The sequence below is a fragment of the Humulus lupulus genome, chromosome 7, assembly GCF_963169125.1.
Source record: "Humulus lupulus chromosome 7, drHumLupu1.1, whole genome shotgun sequence".
Lineage (NCBI taxonomy): Eukaryota > Viridiplantae > Streptophyta > Magnoliopsida > Rosales > Cannabaceae > Humulus > Humulus lupulus.
In genome coordinates, this window is record NC_084799.1 from 4,829,450 (window position 1) to 4,851,985 (window position 22,536).

General features: G+C 29.3%; 2 long non-coding RNA genes across 2 annotated transcripts; one reads left to right on the plus strand and one right to left on the minus strand.

Annotated features, from left to right (window-relative positions):
• Window positions 1–2,721: 2,721 nt before the first annotated feature.
• On the minus strand, window positions 2,722–3,698 carry LOC133789374 (uncharacterized). Its single transcript, XR_009873543.1, has 2 exons — window positions 3,182–3,698; window positions 2,722–3,020 (listed from the first exon to the last, which is right to left on the minus strand). It is a non-coding gene; the product is annotated as an uncharacterized LOC133789374 (long non-coding RNA).
• A 16,094-nt stretch (window positions 3,699–19,792) lies between these two features.
• LOC133789375 (uncharacterized) lies at window positions 19,793–22,217 on the plus strand. Its single transcript, XR_009873544.1, has 3 exons — window positions 19,793–19,824; window positions 19,960–20,021; window positions 21,969–22,217. It is a non-coding gene; the product is annotated as an uncharacterized LOC133789375 (long non-coding RNA).
• Window positions 22,218–22,536: the final 319 nt, after the last annotated feature.

The following is a 22,536-nucleotide window of genomic DNA, read 5'->3' on the forward strand; positions in this document are numbered from 1 at the left end:
TTATTATTACTCGTGTACTTTGTTTTCTCTAAATTATTGTGCCTCACTGCCTCTCTTTTTTAGTTCGCGTGATAATTCTCATTTTAATTGGGTTTCATGAGTACGCAAAATTTTAATTTTGGGTATTTAATTTATCTCTTGTACATCTTTATTTAAATTAACAAGTTTTTTTGACTTATTAAGGATGATTATTTTCTTATAACACATGACATCTCACAGAAGGTTTTCGTTAAAAATACAAACAAGGATTTTTATTATTCCTTAATTAATTAATACTATTTTTAAATTGAGAATATTAATAAAGGGATCATGAATACTTTAAATACTATAAGAGAATTAGCAGTATAAATACATTATATGTTTTTGCGTTTATACGCGCATATACCAAAATTTTCTTTTTATATCGGTAAAATTACACAACGTTACGTTTTCCTTGCATCCACTACTACTAAAATCGTTAAGTGATGATTGGATTAACTAAACTGGCAACTGTCAACGTATTATTGGCCCGTGTCATAATTTTTTTTTAAAAAATATTATTAAATAATTTTTAAATAATTAAAATTCTTAATATATAATTTATTTATTAAAAAAATAAGAATTAAAAAAAAAACATGTTTTAGAAAAATAAAAGTAAAAAGGTTAGTTAAATATTAAAAAAAAAAGAAAAATCTTATTAGAATTAAAAAAAAAAACAAATTTTGCAAACTCTTCTCCCTTTTTCTTCTTTTTTCAGATTCTCCTTCCCCATTTCTTTCTTCTTCTCAGGTGATGACCACCGAGCTTGGGAAAATATGGGGTGGTCAGACTATATGGATATTCAACAATTTATAAGAATATGATGTTACTCCACTCATCATCACCAATTAGTTTTGAGATGAAACTTATGTTTCTTATTATACACCTCATTATACTTCTAGATCACTTTCCACATTCGAACATTACAACCAAAATATAACTATCATATGTTTAATTAGTAATATGTATCGTGAGATTTTTATTTACATGTTTTTGATGCATATGGAAAGAAAATAATATAAGATTACTATTTTTTTCTTCTTATATATAATATATTTATTAAATTTAATTGGCCTTCCCTACCATTTTCATTTTGGCTCCGCCACTTAAATCGCGAATATGCTCATTAGAGTTATTGGATTTGATCCATAATGCTAAGAATTATATATAGCCACTTTTAATCCGACAATTCAAGATCATTTGAGTGAGGATTTTAAAATATTCCACACATAAATAATTAATGTATAAAAACATTGATTCATTTATAAAAATATGTATTATTAAACTTATTACTTATTGATTAATTTTTAGATGGGACAACCTAATAATTCTTAGCACCCCTAAAATAATAATTAAGCAGAGATTTGGTCTCCTTATTCAAAAGGAAGATTTGATTCAAACAATAACAATCAATTATGGTGAAATTAGTTCCAACAAGGAGCATATTGGGTAGGTACTATATATATATATATATATATATATAAATCCATTCGAAAATATTCGTACACACACATGTGTCCACACTAGAGAGATCGATATGTTTGGCCAAAATTTAGTTTGGTAAATTACCGATTATAGCTCAAAGCTGGTGCCTTGATGCACCTAAGTGTATTTATTGTCTTTAACTAAGCTATGTTCAAAACAAATCCCTATATGCTTAATTTAAAGAAAAATATTTCAACTAAAGTTCTTATAGAAGTGGTAGTTAATAAATTAATGAACTTCATATATATGTTTGGACTAATCTTCTCTTGATTTCTCAAGAATTTTTTATTTGATATAACTAGCACACTTGTAATAACCCCCAAAAAATAAATCTTTGGTTCAAAACTTAAAACCTCCACAATTAATTACTTTCCTCTCACCACTGAGTTCTTTATATACTCTCTTCTCTTAGTAACTAATTGATGATCAATTTGTTCTTACAAAAGAAATTGCATATATATATATATATATGAATAAATAAGATTTTTTCCCCGAACTTTGAGCTTGTAGAGTTTTGTCCCTTGAAATCTTTATTTAGAAAAAAAAATCACTTCGAACTATGACAACTATTGCAATTAATGTCCTCCTTCAATATTGCATTTCGTTCATTTTTTCAAACAATTTGTTGATGTAATAATCTAACACAATTCAACAGTCCGGACAATAAATGCATAGATAGTGTGTAATGACAAATTCCAGAATATTTATCGGCATTCGTAGAGCTAATATAATGTTTGTATGTTTAATGTTAATAAACTCGGTTTCGGCTAACTTAAGTTAGTTAAATAGAATCTATTATTTTGCAACTATACCTATAGCAAGTTGTCTCAGACTAGCAAATTATTTAAAAAATTAACAAAATGCAACTAAAAGACACATTTGCAATGATTATTATAGTTCGGAGAGAATTTTGTCAAAACAAAATCGTAGAGCGAAACTCTACATAGGTCATAGTTGGAAGAGCAAAATTCTTATTTATTATTAATATTATTACAACATCCACTAAGGAGGGGATATGACCGGTTTAGTATTCCATTATTTTAGTTACATGTTGTTGGTGTTAATTTCTGAAAGTTAATAAAAACAAAAGGTTTTATTTGGGGTTTCGGGGGTAAGCTAAATGTCGCGCGTACTTTCGTATAATATATATATATATATATTAATAAATTTATAGAATTATATAGTACCATAAGTGCACATTTAGGAATAGTCTCCAAATTATAAAATAACTTCGTATAAGTATATTGATTCTCCATTTGAGTAACTTATAACAAACATTTGTGTATATATCTATATTATAGATATCTCTGTATATATGGCTTCAATTAATTATATATAATATAATGATGGTAGTACATTTGCCAAGCATTTAAATGATCATTCCATTCGCATTACGTTTCCGTTTCCCTGCACTGCATGCATGCATGGCCAGAAGGTATACGTACGTACACAAAATGTCATGCGGCAACGTACTATTATTTTTCTGAATATAACACATATTATTAGTTATATATATCCTGCAAAATAAGAACAAACACACACACAATAAAAAAATTATTAAAAATCAATTGAAATTTACTAAAAACGACTTTGTTATATATATCATAAAAGCAAATGCATCAATGCTTATATATAAGAAAAGAAACAAGAGAGAATCCATAATATACAGTAAACTTACTCGATCATATATATATAAATATATTATGATTCCATTGGATGATTAAGGCTGATATTTTAGAGGCCTAGGGAGAGATGATGTTGGTGATATAGTTGGGGTTGAGGATATTATTGGTGACGAAGCTGGGGTTGATGATGATGATATTGCTGGTGATGAAGCTGGAGGTAATATTATTGAGGGTATTGGAGATAATAATGGAGGTAATATGGAGGGCTTTGGAGGTGTAGCAGGTAAGGATAATGGTGGTGGTGATGGTGTTTTCTTAGGTTGGGGTCGATCCACCGGAAAGGGCAGACGTGGGATTGGGAAACCTCCTTGATCCGACCGTTGATGATCGGCATTAGCCACCTTGGTTGTTCCGATGAGGCATAACAAGGTCACAACTATAATAACCTTATTATTATTACTATTATTCATGCTTACAAATTAATTATTATCTGTATGTATAATTAATACTTTAGCAAATTAATGATGAGTAAAACAGTGAGAAATGAAGTGTGGGTAAGATGCCCCTGTTCATTATATATATATATATATATATATAGGTATAGGTGTGGTGAGATCTACATGTTTGTGCATCAAATTAAGTCGGTATAGTAATTATTAATTAATAATTTTATTAATTTTTTGAAGGGTGGGGCAGTAATTTTAATTATTGATAGCATTGTATCATTACGTTCTTTGCACAATCTACCACACCTAACGTGGTAACACTACACTTGCAATTATAGAATTTATTGGATCTAGCTAATTTAATCCTTCTCTTAATTTATCTTTTTTCTTTCTAACTAATAATTAAGATTTTAATAATAATAAAAATAATAATAAATAACATACAGAAAAGACTTGGGCGGTAGTGACCTCATTTTGTCCATAAAAGAGAAAAAATGAAATATATACCAAATGAACTATTTTGGGCAGTAGTGACCTAATTTTTTTTTTCTTTCAAAATTACATAAACAACTTTTCCATTGGCAAGTGGCACTTAAATGTTAGGTTTAGGGTTAGGCAAGTGAATGTTTGACTGATATGTTTACATTTTGGGAGAGGAATTCCAATTTAGAATTTATAGATAAAGTGTGACAATTAGTTAGTTACCATTAGAGTACTGTACGTATAAGGGGAGAAATATTTATATGGCCAATTATTCCAATAAAATAATTAAAGATTAATTTTTATAGATAAATTCTTGTATAAAAAATTATCAATATATATGAAATTCTTGTAAAAATAAAGTCGCTTATAATGACGACATATGTGGGAGAAGAGATAATCATCATTTTATCCAATTTTAATTTCCAGCGTATCTATCTATAGAAGAAAAAAAAGTACTTTAGTATAGATATATGTAAAAAAAAATTATTATCATTAGGTTAGTTCTATATATAAGTAAGTACAAATTCTCCCAATTATGACCATGTTTGGTATATGCTTGATTTTGTATCTTTTTAAAAGTATTGTACTGGAACATTATGTTATACACACTACAAGAAAAGATGTCTATTGCGACGACTTTTGTCGTTGCTAGGTCCAAAAGTTATTGCTGAAGGATTTTTGCGACGACATGTATGTCGTTGCAAAAATGTATTCGCTGTAGATCCGTATGTGTAGGGTCCTACAATGACGAAAACTAGCATCGTCGTTGTAGAGCTATGATATAGCAACGACAAGTCGTCGCTAGAGGGCCGTGAAAATTTTGAAAATTTGAGAAAAAAAACCTATTGCGACCACATGTCGTCAGATTTCATGTTCTACATTTACTCTACTGCGACAACTTGTCATCGATGTAGATAATTTTTTTTTTTTAAAAAAATCATTTTAAAAACAATTTGTTTAACGAAAATCTAATTTAATATTAATAATAAATAGTAAATATTTAACATAAATTATATTAATATGAAATAAAAATAAAAATAACTTAGTACAAAGGTAAGTAGTACCGAAAATGTAAAAAACAAGGTAAAATATTAATGAGTTCAAAAGCATAACATAACCAAACTAAATGTCATCTAAATCAATCCCAAAATCATCATCATTATCGGGTTGTTGTGGTTGTTGTTGTGGTGGCTATTGTGGTGGAATTTGGCCTAATATTGGAAAGTTCGTCATCATGGATTGTATCATATTCATGTCCAAGTTAACAGGTTGAAATTGTGGGACTGGAGTGTTCGGATTGGAAGCTTTTATAAATTGTTGCATTTCGAGAAAGTTGTTGTTATGGGTTATGATGGCTTTGACTGAAGTGTTGAACCATTGATTGAAAAGCCTCATCTGGTACCAGTCCAGGGCCGATTGTGGTCGACGTAAATGGTGATGCCTCTGACCGCGAGGAGGCTCTAGTGGCCCCGGTGGTAAGAGAACTAGTGCCCTTCAACTTGCGTCCAACACCTTGATTGTGGCCACGACGTTGACCAAGTACCTTGTGACAACTTGCATCTCATCGATAGAGACACTCCGTTCTGAAGATGATGTGGACTGAGATTGCGTTTGCATCTGAACTTATTGCTACAAGGTCTCCTGAAATTTAAAAACAATACAATTAATACATAATATATAACTAATTAATAAACATATATATATATACAAAAATTAGAATGCTACTTATATATGCATCCTTAGCATTCATGTTCACCCATCTACGTGTTGGATGATTGTGCATATCATGGAACGTATCAATCAAGCTAGGCAATTCCTTAGTTTGAGGATTCATCTTTAGAAACAAAATGTGACAAAATATCAGTTAAATGTTGAAATTATTATTAAGATAACTAAAAATACTGAAAAATATATACATATTATTATTTACCTTCTTAAATTGAGCAGAAGCGTAAGAGGTCAATCCATGGAGACTTGGATAATTCTGTTTTGCTTTGTTGGCATCAATTACCTTTGAGCGTACCATGTACTGTTCAGAGGTGAAAATGTCAACACACTTCTGCCAACTGTCATTGTCCATGTCCTTCAGTGGATTCTTCCAGGCTGTCTCGATATCATCATATCTGCCATGTTCATCGAAATGCTTTTTCTTTTGAACTTTTCTATCTTTGTAGCAATCCTAAAACTTTCACTCATTTCCAGTCTCTCTATCAATCACCACTCAGTGAGATATCTGGAGGAGGATCACCTGCACCATCACCACCATGAGAATGAGCAATAAAAGCAAACATATCTTTATAGTTTATATAATTATTACATTAAAATAAGTCATAAAATAATAGTAATAAAATGTAAACATCCACATCAAAGTCAAATTAATACTGATTGGAAACTATGGAAATGTAAAACATCCACATTAAAGTAGTACTATCATGCAATGGAAACTATTGAAATGTGTACATCCAAATCAAAGTCATATGTAGATTAGAAAGTAATGTAATGAAAACATCCATATTAAAGTTACAATAAGAATATTCAAAAGAAAGTATTTTTCCTCATCAATGTTGATTCCTACATCATCATTTGTACTTTCTACATTATCTTCACTGATTCCGCCGTCTTCATCATCATTGATGAAATCATCATCCACATCCGGAATAGATCGAGACGTTTCTTCAATTATGCTGGTGTGACCATGTCGATTGAAAGTCATAACCTCCAACTCTCCTAATTCGACAGTAAGTACAAAATTTGATGAAGTACTATCATGCACCACATCAATCTCGTTATCATCATCATACTTGGATAATCCCTGATCATTTGATGATTAACTTCTTCTACTACCCTCCAATTTTTGTTTCTTGAAGGATCTTCCAAGTAGAAAACTTGTTTTGCTTGAGTGGTGATAATAAACTGCTCGTTCTTGTACCATTCAGAATTAACCATGATACTAGTGATTTATTCTCAGTCACCTTTCGACCCTTGCTTACATCAGTGTTAAACCATTTACAATGAATCATTACTACCGAGTAACCATGAATGACATGACTCTACAATCTCGTCAAGTTGGCCATAGAAAGTAAAACCAACAGTTCCTGGCATTGAAACTCCACTATTTTGAGTGGTATGTCCTTTGTCACGACTATGAACTAAAAACTTTACACTGTTACCAATTCAAGTAGTGTAGGCATATGCATTGTGATTCGACCCGTTTGCTAAAGCAAATAATTCATCTGTACACTCAGGTGACTCTACTTGTCACAGACGACACATCTATATAGTTGAACACATAAAAGAAATGCACAATCAGATTCATCATTCAATCGTCTCGTACTATGCCAAGTCATATCCTTTGATGTATGTCTTGAACCATAAAGACGTGATATCGCCCAATAATTCCTAAGCGGTCGCGGTAGTAATCGAGCTATGTCGTATCCACAGAGAGGTAAAATACAAAATTAAAAGAAAGATTAGTAAATTAAAAATAATAAACTTTGGAAAAATGTAAATTTGAAAAAGAATAAAAACATTAAATGAATAAAATCGAGGAATTAGAATCAGAAAGAAAGTATGGAAGGCATAAGTTTCATTCATGCAAACATATATATATTTTAATAAAATTGATTCATTATACTCAACTATAATTCTACACCATTAATTATAGTTGGAAAATATATATAATAAAGCTCACCGGCCTTAAAATATGTTCTTTAATTAAATTATACTAACTTCTAATTTTAAAAACCTATCATATTATATACTTTAGAGCGACAAAATACCAATGGCAGAATGCAGTAAAAAGCATATAATATAACAAATATTCTAAATTAAATTAAAAACCTAAATTACATAAGAAGAGCATGACTAGACTTATGTAAAAGATAATAATAAATTTAGAATAAAAATTAGAAGAAAATAAATTTAATTGTAACAAATATATAGAAATGAAGAACAAAATAAAGAATCAATATATTAAAAATATAATGTTAAACATAAACTTCACTCTAGCCTTTCCACAAGAAAATTTAGCATAAAATAGGCATTGTTTTCACTCACAAAAATATAAAAGAAAAATAGGAAAAATAAGTGTTTTTCTCTCTAATACTCTCTACTCTTCCTTCAGAATCTGATGAGATTTTACCCAATTTGGTACTCTATTTATAGTGTAAATAGGACTCAAAAACGTGTAAAATCGTGTATAAAATAGTGGGAAAGTAACTCAAAAAGCTGATGAAAATGGGAAGTGGCTGTTGGTAAAGTGGAGACACGAACTGACGCAGGGGACGCATGGCGGGCAATGGTTGGCTCGGCTGGCTGGCAGAAAGTGGCAGCGTCAGGCGCAGATGTCAGACGTCGTCAGCGCGTCAGAACGTGGTAGGGGCGGCTGGCGGCTTCGTCAGCGGCTGGAAGTTTGGCTGCTCGGCTTGGAGGCTCGGCTCGACAGCTCGGGTGGACGAATGGCAAGCTGCCATGTGGCAGCGTGGGGGGGAGCAGAATTTTTCTTGGGCTTTGGCTGTTTTGGGCTTAATTTTGGGCCATTCCATCTTCAAAAATGCCATTTTCTTCATGATTTCTTCAATTTTAATTCTTTATTTCCTCTTTCTTTTTCTGTGTCAAAAATCATTTTATTTCCTGAAAATTAAACACAAATTAAATTAAAATTAATATTTTCAAATATAAAATATATGACAATAAATCCATGAAAATATTAATTAAAACTTAATTAATTTTACACTTTTAAGACTAATAAAATGATATTTTTGAGCACTAATCAAGACGCTTCAGCCTAGAAATCAAAGGAAAATACCACAAGACGTTCTGGGTGACTTTTTTTCCTGTTTGTGTCTTTGTCAATCCATCTGCTCTCACCACATACAGAACAACTCTATTTTTGGGAATGCTCATTCCTGGACAAACAATATTCGAGCTTGCAAGAATGAATTGATTGATAACCTAACCCTAAATTCCTCATTTTTTTTTCTTAGATTCATAGTATGAAGCCGGAATCTTATTCTCCTTTGGGAATGCAAATTTAAAAAACTTCAAAAGTTTATCAAATGAATTATTTGCCCATTTATTCATTACCTTCATGTGCAACATTTTCACCAAGAAGCTGAAGGGAAGACAACCAAGTACAACCAGGGTATAAGTCATCTTCAACCTCTTGAAACAGGTCATCAAATTGATTTTCCGCACTATTGCCACCACAATTTGAAATTCCTTCATTTATGCCTTCTTCATTAGTGTCTTGTTCACCAATAACATCATTGATGATGTCAATTATCTCATCTGTCACTGGAGCCCCGTTGTCCACTACTAGAGGAATGTCAACTTCACCATGGTAAGTCCACATTACATATTGCTGCAAAATCCCATATCTGTGTATGAGTCTCCACCACATCCAGTTCTTACTCAACATATTCACATACTGATTGGATGGGCACCTTACTTCTCCCAGAGAATTCATATGATTCTTGGCCATTTGTATAAATGTTTTAAGACCATTCCAAAACTCATCAGAGTTACGTTTTCTATTAGCTATCCAACTCTATCAATCATCATAACTTCTTTAAGTGAAAAATAGATTATCACAATGTGATAATAATAAAAACTACATTCATTTGGTAATATTTTTTTATCGCCAAAGCATTAATTTTTTAAAGTAAGTTGTGATATCTTATTGAATCTTAATTAGTAAATTTTATGAATATATATGATCAAATTTTATGAATATACTATAAAATTTAATTATATAAACAAATATTTAATTATAAATTTATTAATCCACCATTAATGATTATTATTATTAATTAATTCAATAATTATCAAATTATTATTTTAATTTCCACTTTTTATTTTAAAAAATAACAATAAAGTTTTAGACTTGTAAAATTATTATTTTAATTTCCACTTTATGATTTTTTATTAATTGCTTTAAAATTAATTAAAAATTTTAATTACACTAACTTTTAAATTGTTTTGTAATGTTTAGTTTTTCTAAATCTATTAAAATTTTGGCAGCATAACAGATGTAATCTAGTCTATTGCAAAATTTAAAATCTACATAAAAACCACAAAATCAGTCCCCAAAACATACATAAAATTGAATAAAATTATTTAAATTCCCAAATCAACAACAAAAAATATATTATAAATAAATAATACAAAATCTCAAAGTTTTTTCAAATAATCATCATCATTTCTTTATAAACTATAATCATACATTTATCATTATCTAACATAAATTTATCTAACCTAACATATATATATAATTCAAAACAAAAAATATCTAACCTAACATATATATAATTCAAAATAAAATTTTATCTAGCCTAACACATATACAATTGAAAAAAAAATTAATCTAACCTAACATATATACAATTCAAAACAAAAAAATAATATAACCTAACATATATACAATTTAAAACAAAAAAAATTATTTAACCTAAAATATATACAATTCAAAACAAAAAATTAATCTAACCTAGCAATTCAAGGACCCGAGATGATATCAAGGAATTAAGCTAGGGCTCGGGATGCTCCAATACAATATGAAAACAAAAAAATAAAAATTTAACAAACTCATTGCAATAAATTACAAAATACACACAAATAATCATAAAAAGAAAACTAAATTTTCAAGAACACAATATATTGTATGGGGTATAGATGGACTAACCTTAGGAAAGGAGGGAAAAAAGTGATGTCGGAACACCTTGGGCGGCACTGTGCAGCGAAGACCCACGGAGAAAACTGCCTCTGTTTGAGGAAAAAAATTGACAGAAATGAAGAAGAAAGGTTCTGCCTGGGAGGTTATATCGACGAAACCTATAGAGACGACCTATAGAGACGACATGTCGTCTCTATAGACAATAAGAAAGTCGTCGCTGGGAGTAAATGCATCGTTACACTCAAAGTTTTGGGACCCTATAGGTGGCAAAAATCTGACAACCAAATTTTGGCAGTCAACTTTCCCTCCATTTTTTCAGGTGTTTATAGCGATGACATGTCGTCGTTATAGACTAGATATTTTGGAGGGTCGTCCAGTTTAATTTCCCTCACTTTTTCCCGATACTCTACAATGACGATAGTTTTTTTTGGAGGGATTTTCTTTTTCCCGCCTTTTGTTCCCTCCAATTTCCTGGAATCCTACAACGACGATATATTGTTGCTGTAGGGTGCTAGGAGATTGGAGGGGTTGACCATCTGTTCGTTGATCACTACAACGACGACATGTTGTTGCTGTAGCTCAACATTTTCAATAAATTAAAAAAGAATCATGGGATTCGCCAATATTCAACGACAACTTTTGTATCGTCACAGTAGAAGTCGTCACTGTAGAGTACTTTTCTTGTAATGACAGTATTATATTTAATTTTAATCTACCATATTAGATGTCTTATTAAGTTATGTATATTTTATTTGGTGATCAATTTTAATGTAATATACATGAATAACTTTGTACAAGAAAAAATAAAATTAATATTTTTAAAAAATATATTATATTAAGTTTGGTACTAGCCTAGCCATATAATAATAAGTTTGAGTCGAGAAAAAGTTATAAAGTTAGAGTTAGGACCGACATATATATAAGAATAAGGGTGAGGTTAGGGTTAGGCTCAAGACTAAAACTGATCATTAGTGTTAGGTCTAGGATTAACTGAGATGAAGTTGGATTATAGGGATAAGTCAGCTCAAGATCGATGTTAAATGTTGGGCCATAATTAGGTTTCGGTTTGGAGAGAAAAAAAAAAGTGTGGAAGAAAGTAATTATATAAAATGTGGTTAGAGAAAAAAATATGATGAGGAAGAGTGATGTGAGAGAAAATATTTTTGCACTTAAGCATTCTTAATTAGTCGCTTCTCTACTTTATTTTCTAAACTATAATCAAAATATTTATTTTTACTAGTTTACGTGGAAATTTTACATTATAACATACATCATTTTCTCTTTTTTTATTTATATCATCTAAATATAATTATATATATATTTGTTAATCATTTTTCAAATATCAATTATGAAACATTTTTTGTTTAAACAATAACAATATGTAAACAAGAAAATGTAAATAAGGAGAATAAGATAGAGTGCCTTATTTTTAATTCCTTTTCTTTATATTTTGTAAGAATCACTACAAGAAATTGACCCGATGAATTCTATCGCGACGACAATGATGACGTCGCAATAGAACACATCAAACTACGAAATCTGAAAGAAAAAAATTATTTTATTTTTTATTAAAGGCCTACAAAGACGACATGTCCTCGCAATAAGAGTCGTCGTTGTAGGTTCAAACTATCTTGACCTACAAAGACGATATGTCATCGCTGTAGGTCTCTAAATTTTTGGAGGAAATACATTGCACCAAAATTATTTTTTATTCATTATTCAAGTTTTATTTATTTTCTCAAATAACCTATAGCGACGAATTTTTTCGCTCAAAAACTTAACACTAAAAATTAAATTTTGGAAACTTTCTATAGCGACGAAATTTCGTCACTATAGATTATTTTTATTAATGAAAACTATGTGTTTCATCTATTGCAACAACTTTTTATGCCCTACAGCGATGTCACTGCTATAGGTTTTGGGTATATACTAGAAAACTCTGATCATTTCACTTCACTTTTCTCATTTTCTCATTAAAGGTTTCACATGCTCTTAATTTCTCTCTACTTCCAGCGCGCCTCAACTGAGTTTAGGTAAGTTTTTTGTTTTGTTTTTAATGTTAAATTTCTCATATATGTTCTCTTATGCATATATCTCTTACGATGTTTGTGTTTTATGAGTTAGTGGTTTGATGAGTTTTTTAAAGTATGCATAATTTTAACTTTGCACTACAAAAAACCTTACTTTTGCCAGCACAAATTTGCCCCGACAAAAGTAAGGTTTTGCGCCGGCAAAAGTCCGCAATGTACCCCCTTCGCTAATTGCACTTTTACCGACACAAAACGTAATGCGCCGACAATGGTATCTATTGGCGACGAAAAAATGCACCGAGAAAAATAAAGATGCGCCGACAAAAAATTTTGTCGCGTTGTTGTGCAAAACACTTTTAGCGACGCAAAAATGCGCCGACAAAAGATGACTCTTTTAGTAGCGCGTTTTTGCGTCGGGAAATGTGTATATATGCAGTGGTGGTTGAGACTTTTGCCGACGTAATTTTGCGCCGGTAAAAGTATTTTTTAAATTATTTTTTTATTATATTACTAATTTAATTTTCAATATATTAATATTAATTAATAAATTTTGATTTTAATATATTAATAATTATTTAATTTTTTAGTAATATTATTTAATTATAAATAAAATTGAAATTGAAATTTTATAAATAAATAAAAAAAATTTCAACTATTAATATTTATTGTCTCCACCAAACATGAAAATATAAAAGTAGCTTAGTAAATTAAATGTCTAATAAATTAAACTGTAAATAAATAAATAAAAAGTTCTAGAAATGAGTACTACCCGCCTCATCATCCCCGCCCCCGTCAGCATCATCGCCCCTGTCAGCATCATCGTCCTCGTCCGGATCTTGTTCTGGTAAGTCGACAGTAAAACCAGAAGCCATTTCACCAACCTGCTTCAACAAAGCACTGAAAAAAAGTATCATTTTATATTTTTCATTATTTCAAATAATTTTAAAATATCATTATTATTATTATTTTAAATAATTTTTCAATAATTTTAAATAAATTTTCAAACCAGGAGCCATTATTATTATTATTTTAAAACCAGGAGCCATTATTATTATTTTAAATAATTTTTCAAAAAAAAATCATTTTATATTTTTCATTTTTTTTTAAAATCAAATTTATTGTTTTTCAATTTAAAAGTAACAAAAAATAATTTTTTCTCATTTTTTTCAACAAAAAAAAATCAAATTTGTTTCTTTTAATCAATTATTTAAGATTAAGTAAAAAAAAAAATTATCTTAAATTATTGCTTGGATTTTAAACAAAATTACTTAATCTTTAATTGAAAAAAAGTAGACAAAATGATAAATAGGAAGATTTTAATAATAATAACAATAATAATAATAATAATAATAAATTAAAAAAATTGAGGATATTAACAATAAAAAATTTAATTTAAAAAAATATGTATTTTCCTACTTAATCTTAAATTGAAAAAAAGTTTGAATTTTTTTTTTTTGGAAAAAATGAAAATTTTATTTTTTGTTAAATTGAAAAAAAAAATTGAAAATTATTTTAAGAATAATAACAATGTGGACCAATCATGTAGTGCTACGTGTCCTTTGACCAGTCAACTTTAACATTTAACATAGTGTATCTCTAATTGCAAGTAAATTTCACATTTTGGTACTTTTGCCACCAAAAAATCAGTTTGGGTATTTAAGTGTTAGTAAGTTGTAAGTTTGGGTAATTTAGCCGCAAATATCTCTTATTTATATTTACCAAAGAAAATGTAGCTAATTATTAATTATATACATTAATAAATACATCAATTTACATATATACAAATATTTAACCACAAAAAAACATATACCAAAACTGATTTTTCTATTAATACAAAAAAAAAATATTAAATACATATTTACAAACATATCACATTTAATATAAAACAATTTAAAAATATAAACATACATTATTAATCTGATTTTTTTATGTTCATATTTTAACTAAAATACGTATATCACAAAATACAATATAATAAATATTAACAAGCAAAAATAAAAAATACATATAAAGCATTAAAATAAATAAAAAATACATATTCAAATCTATTTTTTTTAATTTGACAAAAAAAATTAATAAATACAAAAAACATATATTATAAAAATAACTTAAAAATAGTAAATGAAAAATAAAAATATTACAGTAGGTGAAGTGGCTCCGCTCCGGCAGTGGCTCGGGGACTCCATAGAAACAAAAAAAAATTTAATTCAATACATAAATAAAATACAACTATATTATAAAACTTACCTTAGGAGGCGGCTTGGAGGAGGAGGAGGGCGGCAGTGGTGGGCTCACGGTGGCGTCGGGGTGGGGCTCGGGTGGGGTGGGGTGTCGTCGGGGTGAGTGGGTGGGCTCGGGGTGGGCACGGGCTGTCGTCGGGGTGGGGCTCGAGTGGGGTGTCGTCGGTGTGGGTGGGCTCGGGGTGGGCACGAGCTGTCGTCGCGGGGTGGGGTGGGATCAGGGTGCGGCTGGTGGGGGTGGTGGAGGGTGGGGGTGGTGGTGGTGCTGTTGAAGGGAAGAAGGGGAAGAGAAAATTGAAAATTGCAAAAATGGGGAAGAAGGCTCGGGCGGCTGTGGTATATCATTATGACTTTTGCCGGCGCGTTCGTTGCGCTGGCAAAAGTATAAAAATGCGCCGACAAAAGTCTATCAGAAAAACCCTAATGCAAAACGACACCGTTTAAATAAGTACACTTTTGCCGACGCATTTTGAGACTTTTTCTGGCGCAACAAAACGCGCCGACAAAAGTCTGGCCACCTACCTCTTTAAAAACGTGCATCAATTTAATATTTACGCTGACTTTTGCCAGCGCGTTAGGTGAAATGCGTCGGCAAAAGTCTCTTCTTTATTTTCTGATAAACTTCTGCCGGCGCAAATAAGCGCGAGCAAAAGACCTTGTTTTTACCAGCACATTTCACCACTTGCGCCGGTAATGGTTTTTTTTGCCGGCGCAATTACGTATTGCGCCGGCAAAAGTCTATTTTCTTGTAGTGTTGGCTATAGTGATTTTTAATGTCATTCAATGAAAATGTTAGTTTTATTAGAGATTATTGATGAATTTTAAATTTATTTTTTGTTTCTTCTTCTTAAATATTGAATTTATAGATTGGTTTTGGCTCAGAGGCTTGATTGTGGACTTGGACAGCTGTTGGAGGTTAGTTTTAATTTTATTTTTCTTATATTTTATTCGTATATGTAAACGTGATTTGATTAATATATGTTATATGAATATGATTACACTACAACAAAAAAGGCTTTTGCCATCACATTTTTGCGTCGGCAAAAGTCATGTTTTGCGTCAGGAAAGGGTGACAGCGAAGCTCTGTCAGTACTACGACTTTTGTCGTCACAAAATGAATTGTGCCAGCAAAGAAGGGCCACACCGAAGAAAAGTGTTTTTTGCCAACGTAAAATTTTACGCCGAAAAAAAGTTAAACATTTTCATGCGTGACATTGCGCCGGCAAAATTTGTAAAATTGCGTCAGCAAAAGTTAGTGTTTTATACCGACACAGTTTTTTTGCCAACGCAATTTTGTGCTGGGAAAAGTAATATTAATTTTTTTTATTAAATTAAAAAAAATTATAAATATTAAATTATTTATTATTTAATAATTTTAATATATTATTTATATTAAATTAAATGATTAATTATTAATTATTAAAAAATAAATTAAAAATTCATTTCTACTAAATTAATTAAAATTAAAATTAAAACTATTAATTAGTTAATTGTCTCCACTAATGTAATAAACATGAAGAAAAAATGTAGTCCACTAAATTAAAACTATTAACTTCATTGTCTCTAATAATATATACATGAAATAAGAAAAAAAGTGCTCTACAAATATTTACTGGCGTCCTCATCCTCGCCTCCGTTAGCTGCAACGTTTTCATCATCGTCGTCGTCGTCGTCATCATCATCATCCTCTTCTGGTTCCAAGTCCACAGTAAAATCAGTCATCATCATCATCTGGTTCTAAGTCCACAGTAAAATCAGGAATCATAATGCCTATCTGTTTCACCAAAGCATTGAGCAAGGTATGCTAATGTCGTTGACAATTCTTAAGTCTTATTTTCCTATATTATTGCGTCCATTTGAGGTGGCCCTTGCTCAACCATTTGTGATGATGAGGATGAAGGTGTTGCCCTCTTCCCGCCAATTTCCTTAAGCCTAGGCAACCCCCCAAAGCCTTTCTTGTAGCACGAGTGAGGCCTAAGTACATCAGTGACAATGTCCTTATCAGGCGGGAACTCATCCCCAACATGATCGCCAACACAGGAGGCATCAGACGATGCAGCGGGCGTACTCTATGATGCTTGGAGCTTGATCATCTCATTCTGCACAATAAAAAACACATATATCATATTCCAATATAGCATTGAAAGAAAATCTAACTTAGAAGAAAAATAACTAAACGATATATGAACATTTCTAAAAAAAAGTTATTGGTTATTTCGTTTGAAAGTAGATATTTATTATCTCTCTACCAACACCCCATCGTTAATGGCTACAGATCAGTGATTGGAAAAGCATGTAAGTAATTTTGTTCTCGCATATGGGAGCAAATGGGCTAAGTTATTTAAGCACTGTAATCCATATCTGAATTAAAAAAATATATGTAGATATTGCTGATATATATGTTAAGAGCAATTCATTCATGAGGGACTTTACGTCTCGTAGAGTTAGCCAAGAACAACTATACGAGGCATATATTCCCCAATGAATAAACCCATCTTAGCATATATATTAATAATATTTGCATATTTTTTTATTGTGATAAGGGTTTCCATGACCAAATTAACTTAGTTAATTTGCTCTCATATGCGATGACAAAATTTGTAAATATATGGATTACAGTAGAACCTCTATATAATAATAGCTTTGAGACCAAACTAATTGTATTCTAATTGAGATGTTATAACTGAATAGATGTGTACAAAAATATTTCCCAACACCCAAAAGTATCAACTTTAACAACAACAATAATAAAACTCCCTAATAACTATTACATATTTAAAACTATCTTAAGTAATTAATTCAAATGTAGAATAAATATTTGATTTTTTTTTTCATTTGTATACAAATAAATAGCATAATATATATTTATTTATTTGACTGTACATATAACTATTACTATATAGATGTATACTTTGTTAATGGGGGACTTAGAAAACGTATAACTAATTATATTTTAGAGGTTATTCTTATTTATAACTGACCCAAATTGGGACCAAATTCTTTTATAATAAAATAGAGGTTATTCTTACATATCTTACATAGAGGTTTTATTGTAACTTTAATTTAAACAAATAACTTAATAATTAATTATTTGAATAATCACAAACACAAAGTCAAATCTAATTTGACACTACAAAAATCTCTACCTTTGCCGGCACATTTCAGAAATGCGCTTGACCTTTGCCAGGGTTTCATGAGTTTCGCTGGCAAATGTTGCCACATTTTCTAGAGAGCTTTCTCGTTGGAAATGCCAGTGCAACACTCCCACAAAAGTTGGATCCATTTTGTGAAGACACTTTTGTCGGTGTATTTTAATGTAATTGCCCTGATAAAAGTTTATTTTTATTTTGAAGTTGACTTTTGCTAGCACATTATGTACATAAAAGTTATTAAAAAAAAAGGCGTCGGAAAGGTGTAAATTACCCTAATTAAGAAAAGTATAATTTAATAAAAACACAATTTTTTTGGATTTTTTTGGAGTGATTTCTTTTGTTGCTTGAATTCTTGTTAAATTAATGAGTATTTAAGACCCAATCAATAGTCTAATTTCCCCAAAAGTGTTCCAAAATTAACAATGATATTGATCAACCTTGTTTTTATTTACTATTAGTGGTTAAAGTGTTGTGATCAATGTCGCTCGTTGCTAATCTAGCCACAAGGTTATAGTTTTTTTTTTTAATTATTTGTTATCTTAAACCTAATCAACGGTTTGATTACACGCGTAGTGCAATCTCATTGTTAGTGAGGATTGTTTATGATTTGCATCTGTTGATGTTGGTATATAATCTGAAATAATAGTTTATTGCATGTTATTTAATTATTCATTATTTGACAACTAATGAAGTGGTCAATTATACCGCTTGTGTTCTAAAATAAAAAATTTCATGAATTTATAGTGTTCTTATTGAATATTAGTAGTTAAACTCTTGTGATTTGTATTGATCAATGTCGATCTCATTCAAAGGTAATTGTGTTCTTGAAATAATGAGTATTTATTAGTTATTTTATACTGAATAAATGGTTTGATTAAGTCATTAGTGTTCAAAGATTCATCATCATAGTAATGAAGATTAATCTTGCTCATTGATAATGTGATCATATTATTGTCTAGGTTTTTATTATTGTTGGAACGTTTGCCCATATTAGGTGAACACGGTGACAAAAATCAACATGATACATAAGGTAGGTGTGCGACTTTTGTCGGTGCATTTTGTTGTTCAAATTTTGCACTGGAAAAAAATTCATTAATAAAAATGATATCATATAATTCTATGGTTGTTTTGCTTACTTTTCCCAGCACAATTGCAACTTTTGCCAAAGCAATGAAACTTGTCAGTAAAAGTCTAACGATACACACTACAACAAATGCAGGTAGTTGCGGCGAGGTCATTAGCGGCGGGCTCAGTCCGCCGCCATTGTAGAGGTTATTAGCGGCGGACAGTCCGCCGCCAATACCCATAATAAAAAGCCCGGGAATTTTTCATTTATTATTAGCGGCGGGTAATTACTATTATTAGCCGCGGACTACCCGTCGCTAATAATATTAGCCGCGGGTATTTACTATTATTAGTCGCGGACGGCCCGCCGCTATTATTATTAGCGGCGGGTAATTACTGTTATTAGCCGCGGACTACCCGCCGCTAATAATAATATTAGCCGCGGGGACTAATAATAGCGGCGGGCCCCGCCGCTAATGCTCTTGAGCAGTTTAAATTTTCCATGCATCTCTTCTTCTTCCTCGCGTCTCTCCTCCTTTCTTCAACCGTTCTCTCTTCTTCATCTCCAACGTTTCTTCACAGTTGCAGAGAAAAACATCCGAGACAAGTAAGTTTCTTGATAAAACTTAAACCATTTTCTTCTTCGTTAAGTTCTTCAATATGATTCTGAGTCTTACATCTTCTCTTAATCATTCTTAGTCTCATTGTCTCTGTTCTTGCTTTCTCTGTCAAATATGTCCAGGTTCAGGGCTCTCTGCTCGCACTGCAATCTGATTCTCTCTGGTTTAGCTGCTTTCTACAAAGGTAAGCAAGCAAACTCCATTTTCATATTCTAATTCTCAGATTAATTTGTTAATTTATATTTTAAATCTCTGAGATTATTATTTGAACAGATTCTTTTATTATTATTATTATTTGTAAAAAATGCTAATATTGATTGATATTATTAATAATGATTGCTTTTGCCATGGAAAATGTGTTGATATTTGCCTACTTTTTACGTTCATATTTCTTGTTCCACGTATTAGTGTTAGATTTTTTATTTGGTGCTTCTTAGATTTTTTTAAAAATTTTGCTCATATATGTTAGTGAGACAGCTATTATCTCTTGCACTATATTTACAAAAAGAAGACAGGAAAAAAAAAAGTTTTTGGATTGAGATTGTGTGTGTTGTTTAAGGTCGGGGGGATTGAGATTGTGGGTGGACCGGTGGCATGGGTTTGGGGTTGTGATGTCAGGAGGTTTCGAGGTTGGGGTTGTGGCTGAGTGATGAGGTTGGTAGGGTATTAGATTATTATCTGTAAATTTTGTGTATATGGTTTTAAATATTGTATTGTGGAAATATTAATTATATTTCATAAAAGTATAAAAAATTAAGAATAAATATAGAAATTGATAATTATATTTCATAAAAGTATAAAAAATTAAGAATAAATAATTATATATATAATAAATTATTTGTTGATTAATTTTTAATAATTTAATGAATTAAATAATAAAAGTTTGATATAATATTATCTAAATAAATAATTTAATTTAATTTTTTTATTGAATAATATTGTTAAATATAAATTACATGAATATAGAAATTGATAATAATATTTAATAAAAGTATAAAAAAATTAAGAATAAATAATTATATAAATAATAATTTAATTTTTTATTAATTTTTCATAATTTAATTTATTAAATTATAAAAGTTTGATATATTATTATTTAATTAAATAATTTAATTTAATTTGTTTATTGAATAATATTGTTTAATATAAATTACATTAATATAAAAATTGATAATTATATTTAATAAAATTATAAAAAATTATGAATAAATAATAATTTATTTTTAATTATTTTTTATTAATTTAATTAATTAAATAATATCTAATTAAATTATATAATTTAATTTGTTTATTGAATAACATTATCCAATATTAAATAGTTATAAATTACATGAATATAGAAATTGATAATTATATTTAATAAAAGTATAAAAAATTATGAATAAATAATTATATAAATAATAACTTATTTTTTGATTAATTTTTAATAATTTAATGAATTAAATAATAAAAGTTTGATATAATATTATCTAAATAAATAATTTAATTTAATTTGTTTATTGAATAATATTATCTAATATTAAATAGTTATAAATTACATGTATATAGAAATTGATAATAATATTTAATAAAAGTAGAAAAAATTAAGAATAAATAATTATTTAAATAATAATTTAATTTTTGATTAATTTTTAATAATTTAATGAATTAAATAATAAAAGTTTGATATAATATTATCTAAATAAATAATTTAATTTAATTTCTATTCATGTCAAGTTTTTATTTCATATATTTGTTGGTAGCTTTCATTTATATCAGCAATAATAAATTTCTTTATATTTTTTTATGTAACTTATCCATATCATATTTTATACTTTCATAAACTTAATTCCTAGAATTTAGTTACTCAATGTAATTGATTTTATTATTTTAATTTAAATCAAACAAGTGCATGCATTTTAAGCACTTGCAAAAGTTAGATTAATAAATTGACTAAAATAAATATACTTGTGTATGTCATTGTTGTAAGTGGTATAGAAACACTTGTTTTATACTAGCTACTTTTGTGCTCTCTCCTTTAATCATCTTCAATGGTGAATAATGGTGTATTTTATACTAGCTACTTAGTTTTATATTATTTTGGTTTGAATTTTTTTCGAGTATCTTTTGGTATTAATTTTTTTTTTATCAGGACAGCGACACACCCACGACCCCGACACACACACGACCTTGGCACACCCTCAACAGATGTGGATATATTTTTTGTAATTAATATCTTTTGTATTTTTTGAATAATTTATTTTGTATTTGTTTAGTGTATAATATTTGAGTTTTGAGTCCTTTAGTTAGTATCCTTGGTATGTAAATCTTGACATCTATTGTTAAGATATATGTGTTTGTTCTTACTTTATTTTTTAATCTTGGTATGTAAATAATTATAGGACTGTTTTGGTTTAAAATAAAATTTAAGTGATAATTTAAATTAATTTATAAAATATAATAATAGATGATTTATTATTAAGTAAAATATAGTGTTTTTGTTAATATTGAATAAAGAAGATTTAAACTTGATCAATCAGATTATTAGCACCCATATTTTCTTTATCACCATTTTCTTAATTATATAATATTAATTAAACTAAGTGCTAGAAAAATATACAAATTCAATTAAAATTAATTTAAATTTTAAAATATTTTTTTAATGTTTGAATCATTTTTAAATTTTAGTAATAAATTTTGAATTATTTTTTATTTTAAAA